Genomic DNA, 5,964 nt, shown 5'->3' on the forward strand with positions numbered 1-5,964 from the left:
TTTGAAACCCTAACTCTTGCCTTTTCCTTTCAAATTGTTGAACTTATGTAAACAAGGAACCTGGCATCAAAAGGAAAGATTTTTCAAAAAGGGAGAAGAAAAATAATTATGCTTCCACAGCAAGATGGTTTCTTGATGTTCACTGCATATGCCAAACAGGCTTGTTGAGTTCCCCTTAGACTTAAAGCTCAAAAAAACTCTACTCCTATCGAGAATTAAAAAGATTGCAGTACTCATAGTTCAAGAAAGGGGCAGCAACTCTGCAGACGTTTAAAGAAAACACTCAAGAAACTCAAATGGAATGAAATGACATATTATGCACTCATATTACTGTGCTAAATGATTTGACATTTAACAAACATGTGAATAAATATGCACACAATAGGCTTCTATGAACATTCTCCTCACTAGTTCTGAGCAGTGTCGTTCTAAGGAGCTGGTAGGCACCATTTCCGTTTTGCTTCTTTGCTTCCTTTGTTGCCCTGTATTTCAACAGGAAGCCCTGGCGGCTGTTGCTTAACAGAAGATGTCTTTTGTTAGTGATCAGGTGGCTCCAGCTCAGCACACTCACAATCAAAGCTACCGTCCATCTTACTCTGATACAACAGGACTTCTCGACTCCTCGAGAGAATGCGGGGCGGGCGGACAGTGTCGGCTCAGGTCTCCAGGCTCTCACTTTGCCGCAGTTGCCACCGTGTAACCGTGACCTGACTCTGGTCTTTTTTAAATGTATGTTCTTTGGTGGGCAGGGGAGAATTGCGTGGGGTGGAAGTAGACTGTCTGTATCCGTGGGGAGCTTTGGTTGATGTTTCCGTAACCAACGCAGGCTAGAAGACTTTATGTTTGTGCTGCGGGTGGAAATCAGAAACCAGGAAATTGCATCCACTAAATTCCGTAGTGGAATGGCACTGCTTCCATGAAGGAAAGTCTATCTCGGTAGATTTAATTTCACAATCCATCTTTAGTGAAGGTGATACTGATGGATCATTTCTGTATGCTGGTCTTTGCACGTATTGCCTCATGAACACACACAATAACCTTGTAAGATTATGTTATGGATACGAATACCAGCTCAGAGATATTAGGAAATTTGTTCAAGGTCAAAGAGTGTAGAAAATTCAAGCCCAAGTTGTTCTAAAGGTGGTTGTGTTGGGAAGGAGGGTGGGATGTGCTTTCACTTGAAATACTAACTTTGACTCTAAAGGACAACAGTTGAATTTAATTGATGGGAAATCTAAGAATTTCTCTCTGTAAATAATACTGGGGCTCACTTCACTAGTAGAGAGGGAATAAATTATCTACCTTTTAGAGGTGGATAATTAGCCTCAGGGTATTGGGCTGCTCTTTAGCTAATTACTTTGATGATGTATTAAATGGCTATTGATTCTAAAAGGTGAGCAGTTCATTTCCTACAGACAATCAGGTCAAACATAATTTCTGTAATAATAATAATTATGAAATGTACCTTCATGCTAGAAAGGGAGCTGTCACGGGTGTCATCTGAAGCTGCAGGAGGGTGAAGAAGTACAAGAGGGAAATCATCAACAAGAATGAACTGAACATGAATCCTTAATGGAAACCTAGCTACCCATTAAACAGCAGAGGTAATTGAGCTGTTTAATGGATATTTTAATTTTTACAGGCTATGAGATTGTAGTTTGAAAAATTATCTTTTGAAATAATAATGTGCACAGAATTGATATACTGAGTTACCATAGAAATCACCTTCAGTACTATTAACACTGCTAATCATGTTGCTTCACCCTTAATGTGTTTCATAAGTATAAATGCTTCCTAGCAGCTACATAAATCTATCTTACTTTATAATTTAAGACTACTCTTTTTTTTCTGATTCTTTGATAAATTTAATTCCCTGAAAAACATCCAGCTTATAAATTTAAACAAACATAAAAAAACCCTCGTATTTTCTGGTAGCAAATATCGGTTTAAATTCTATTACTTGGGCTTCATTTTTCATATTTTTTTCTGTCACCTTACATCTCTAGAGTCAACTTGAAGTCATTACTCCATTTGTCCATGCATTCATCTATCCATCCATGATCCATCTTCCATCCATCCATCCATGCAACCATCCATCCATCCACAATCATCCATGATCCATCCATCCATCCATCCATCCATGCATCCACCCACTCATCCATGCATCCATCCATCCATCCACCCACACAACCATCCATCCATCCATCCAACCATCCATCCATGCATCCATTCATGAGCCACCATCCATCCATCCAACTATCCATCCATGCATTTATCCTTCTAGCCATCTTTTAACTCATTACATAAATTAAGCACCAATTGCATGCAAGGCTTTGTGCTATACAGGCACTCTGGAGCTTATAAAAATAAATTACACAATATGCTTCCTATAATCAAGTTTGCAATCCAGCAAGAAAAACTAGACCCAAATGTACATTGTGTATATAAGAAAGTTTTTGGTAAATAGTAGAAGAGTATGCATATAATAATGGTATCGAAGAAAGAAATCACTTCTGGATAGAGGCTGATATTTCTTCTTAGATATTTCATATGCAATAGGCAACACAAACTGTATATTTTTCAAACTAAATTCACTAATTCTTCCTTCACCTACCACTGAATTTTCCCATCATCTGCATTCCCCATACTCAGTGGTTTCAGCTGCTACCCACTTAAATTAGAAACTAGAAATAATAGAGTCATCCTTGATTCAGATTTCTACTGTACCTGAACTAATCACCAAGCATCAAATATTTTGCTTTCTAAAATTTCCTCGGATCAATTTCGTTCTTGCAATACTTAGCACAACTATCTTGATAGAAACCTTCATGAGTTTACCCATTAGATTATTGCAATAGTTTATCAGCTAGTTTTTCTGCCTCTTATCTTGTGCCTTGCAAAATCTTCTTTCACATAACAGCTGGTGTGATATATTTAGACAAAATCTGAAGTCTCTTGATCAAAAGTCTTTGATGGTTTCCTATAGCTGGCACCTTCCCTACTATGTTGCGTGCAAAGCCAACCTCGACCTGTCCTCTGTATTTCTCTAGCCTCATCTTCTTACTCAAGAGCTAGGCTTTAGGATTTCTGAACTATATTTTTTTTTATTTTTGAAAATTATTTTAGAGCTTCCATGATGATTTGGAGGGACTATTTTCAAATCACTACAAATATTTCATAATTAATATCTGGTTGTTTTCTAACCAATTGAGTAATTTGTTGCACAATAAGCCACCTCACATCTTTCAGCAAGAAATACACTAAATTTGAATAGTAAATTACAGAATGAATTAGGACAAAATTCAAATTTGCTTTAAATATTTCTTTGGAGGAGAAGACAACACACTTCTACTCAATGAAGAGAAACATTTTTACAGGCAGAGATCTTTTATTTTCATTTAAACACTTAATATGCCATGAATGCATAGGGAATAGCTTCCTCAGCTCAGGCTCCTTCCCACTGGTTCTCACACAGTGCATGTATCTGGGTGGAGCAGGCTAGCGCTTCAGTTGAACCCAGGTACCTTTCTCTTTGGCTTGTTTCTTTTTCTGATCATGTTCCTTCAGGCATATCAGGAAGCTATCTCGGCTCTTAGACTGCTTTATGTGCTCAATATGCACTTTAATTCTCTTGGCAAGAATCTTGCCCTTAACTTGTTTGTTACAACAATGCCAACAGCATGCTGGGCAACACAGCAGACTCTCCGTTTTGCCATGGTAACATTTGTGGGGCATCCCTTTTTGAACAGTACCCCTTCCCTTGATATCTACAATACCACCTCTCTTACAGATTTGCATAAATATGGTCAAAGAAACAACTCCTTTTTTTTTTTGAGATGGAGTCTCACTGTGTCACCCAGGCTAGAGTGCAGTGGCGTGATCTTGACTCACTGCAACCTACGCCTCCTGGGTTCAAGCAATTCTCCTGCCTCAGCCTCCTGAGTAGTTGGGACTACAGGCACATGCCACCACACCTGGCTAATTTTTTGTATTTTAGTAGAGATGGGGTTTCACCATGTTGCCCAGGCTGGTCACGAACTCCTGAGCTCAGGCAATCCGCCCGCTTTGGCCTCCCAAAGTGCTGGGATTATAGGCATGAGCCACCGCGCCCAGCCAACTCCATGTCATCTAAAAGGCCTAGAGAACACCTGTCAGGTGTCTCTCCTCTTTCCCTTTGTGTTAGTCATTTTGGTGAATTACTGGAAGATGGTGGTTTTCCAGCTGAAAGGCCAGTTTTTGCTTTTAATTAGACAAGGTCTTGCTTTCTCACCCAGGCTGGAGTGTAGTGGTACCATCGCAGCTCAGTGTAGCCTCAAACTGCTGGACTCAAGTGATCTTCCCACCTCGGCCTCCCAAGGTAGCTGGGACCACAGGCATGTACCACCACACACAGTGAATTCTGGAAGTTTTTGGAGAGTAGGAGGGGTCTCACTATGCTGCCCAGGCTGGTCCTGAACTCCTGGCCTCAAGCAATCCTCTTGTTTCAGCCTCCCAAAGTGCTGTGATGACAGGTGTGAGCCACCATGCCTGGCCTAGTTCTGTTTATACAACTGCTGATTCTAGGTTCTCTGCCTTGTACATCATTCTCAAATACATTTCTACAATGGTTTCACCTATCTGATTCCCACATATCCTTTGAGTCTCAACTCAAGAGTCAACGTTCTGTAAGAAGCCTTTCCTAATCTGACAAAACTGAGGGAGTAGGAGCCCCTGCCTCTGTGCTTCTGTTTTATCCCATGTATCCCTATTATGCCCTGAAAAAAGATAAAGACTTCTCTCAGAAACATCTGGGCAAACATGGCAGAATGAAAATGGATTACAGAATCTCTGTCACTTAGCACCTGGTAAAATGATCAAAAATTGTAAAATAAACCCCAAAGGCTCAGACTCCCTAAACTGTCTTCCTTTCTGCCCCCAAATTTACCACCACAAGTCAAACAATGAACAAAATCTAACTCCACTGACTTCAGAAAGTGATGAACAGGGGAAGGAAGAAGGTCCTTCCAAGGGAGGGTCACTTAAGTCCAGCAGTTCCAGGCTGCAGTGAGCCGTGACGGCATCACTGCTTTCCAGTCTGGGTGGAAGAGTGAGACCTTGTCTAATTAAAAACAAAGACAAAAAACCCCACAACAACTGTAGTTGTTCCCGAGATCCCAAAGCCGAGCCCTTGAGTGAGGAGATGAGGCTAGAGAAATACAGAGGACGGGTCGAGGTTGGCCTTGCACACACCATACTAGGGAAGGTGCTGGCTACAGGAAACCATTGAAGGCTTTTCATCAAGGGACTCCAGATTTTATTTAAATAGATTACACCAGCTGTTGCATGAAAGACAGATTTGCAAGACACAAGATGAGAGGCAAAAAAACTGTTGCAGCAATCAAATGGTAACTCATGAAGGTTTCTACTAATGTAGTTGTACCAAGCATGGAGAGAAAGGGATAAATCTGAGAAAATTTTAGAAAGTAAAATATTTGGCACTTGGTGATTAATTCAGGAAGGTATAGTAGAAATCTGCATCAAGGATTATTCTATTGTTTCTAGTTTCTACTTTAAGTGGGGAGCAGGTGAAACCACTGAGTATAGGGAATGCAGATGATGAGGAAGTTTAGTGGCAGGTGGAGGAAGAATTAGTGAAGTTAGTCTGAAAAATGAAGGAGTAGAGGGCATTGCTAATAATCCCATCCTGGGGAGCTGCTTCCTAGGAGTATCTTGACTAAGATCCAGGAGCAGGCTGGCTGATGGGGGGATAAGGCTTCATGCACTGACGATAGCCAGTGAAAGAGAAACATGAAACCTGGGACCCAGTCTAGGACAGTATCTGAGAGCACAGATTTTGAAGTCAGACAGCTTCTACCTCTAGTTATGTGATTTTGGGCACAACACCTAACTTCTCAGTGACTCAGCTTCCTCATCTGTAAAATGGGGATGAAAACAGCTCCCACCTCAAAGTGAAGCTGTAAGGGT

General features: G+C 40.8%; 1 pseudogene; it reads right to left on the reverse strand.

Moving 5' to 3' along the window:
* Positions 1-3,406: 3,406 nt before the first annotated feature.
* On the reverse strand, positions 3,407-4,187 carry LOC105508715 (annotated as a pseudogene).
* Between the last annotated feature and the right edge of the window lie 1,777 nt (positions 4,188-5,964).

The sequence above is a fragment of the Colobus angolensis genome, unplaced genomic scaffold, assembly GCF_000951035.1.
Source record: "Colobus angolensis palliatus isolate OR3802 unplaced genomic scaffold, Cang.pa_1.0 Scaffold166, whole genome shotgun sequence".
In the NCBI taxonomy this organism is placed as follows: Eukaryota; Metazoa; Chordata; class Mammalia; order Primates; family Cercopithecidae; genus Colobus; species Colobus angolensis.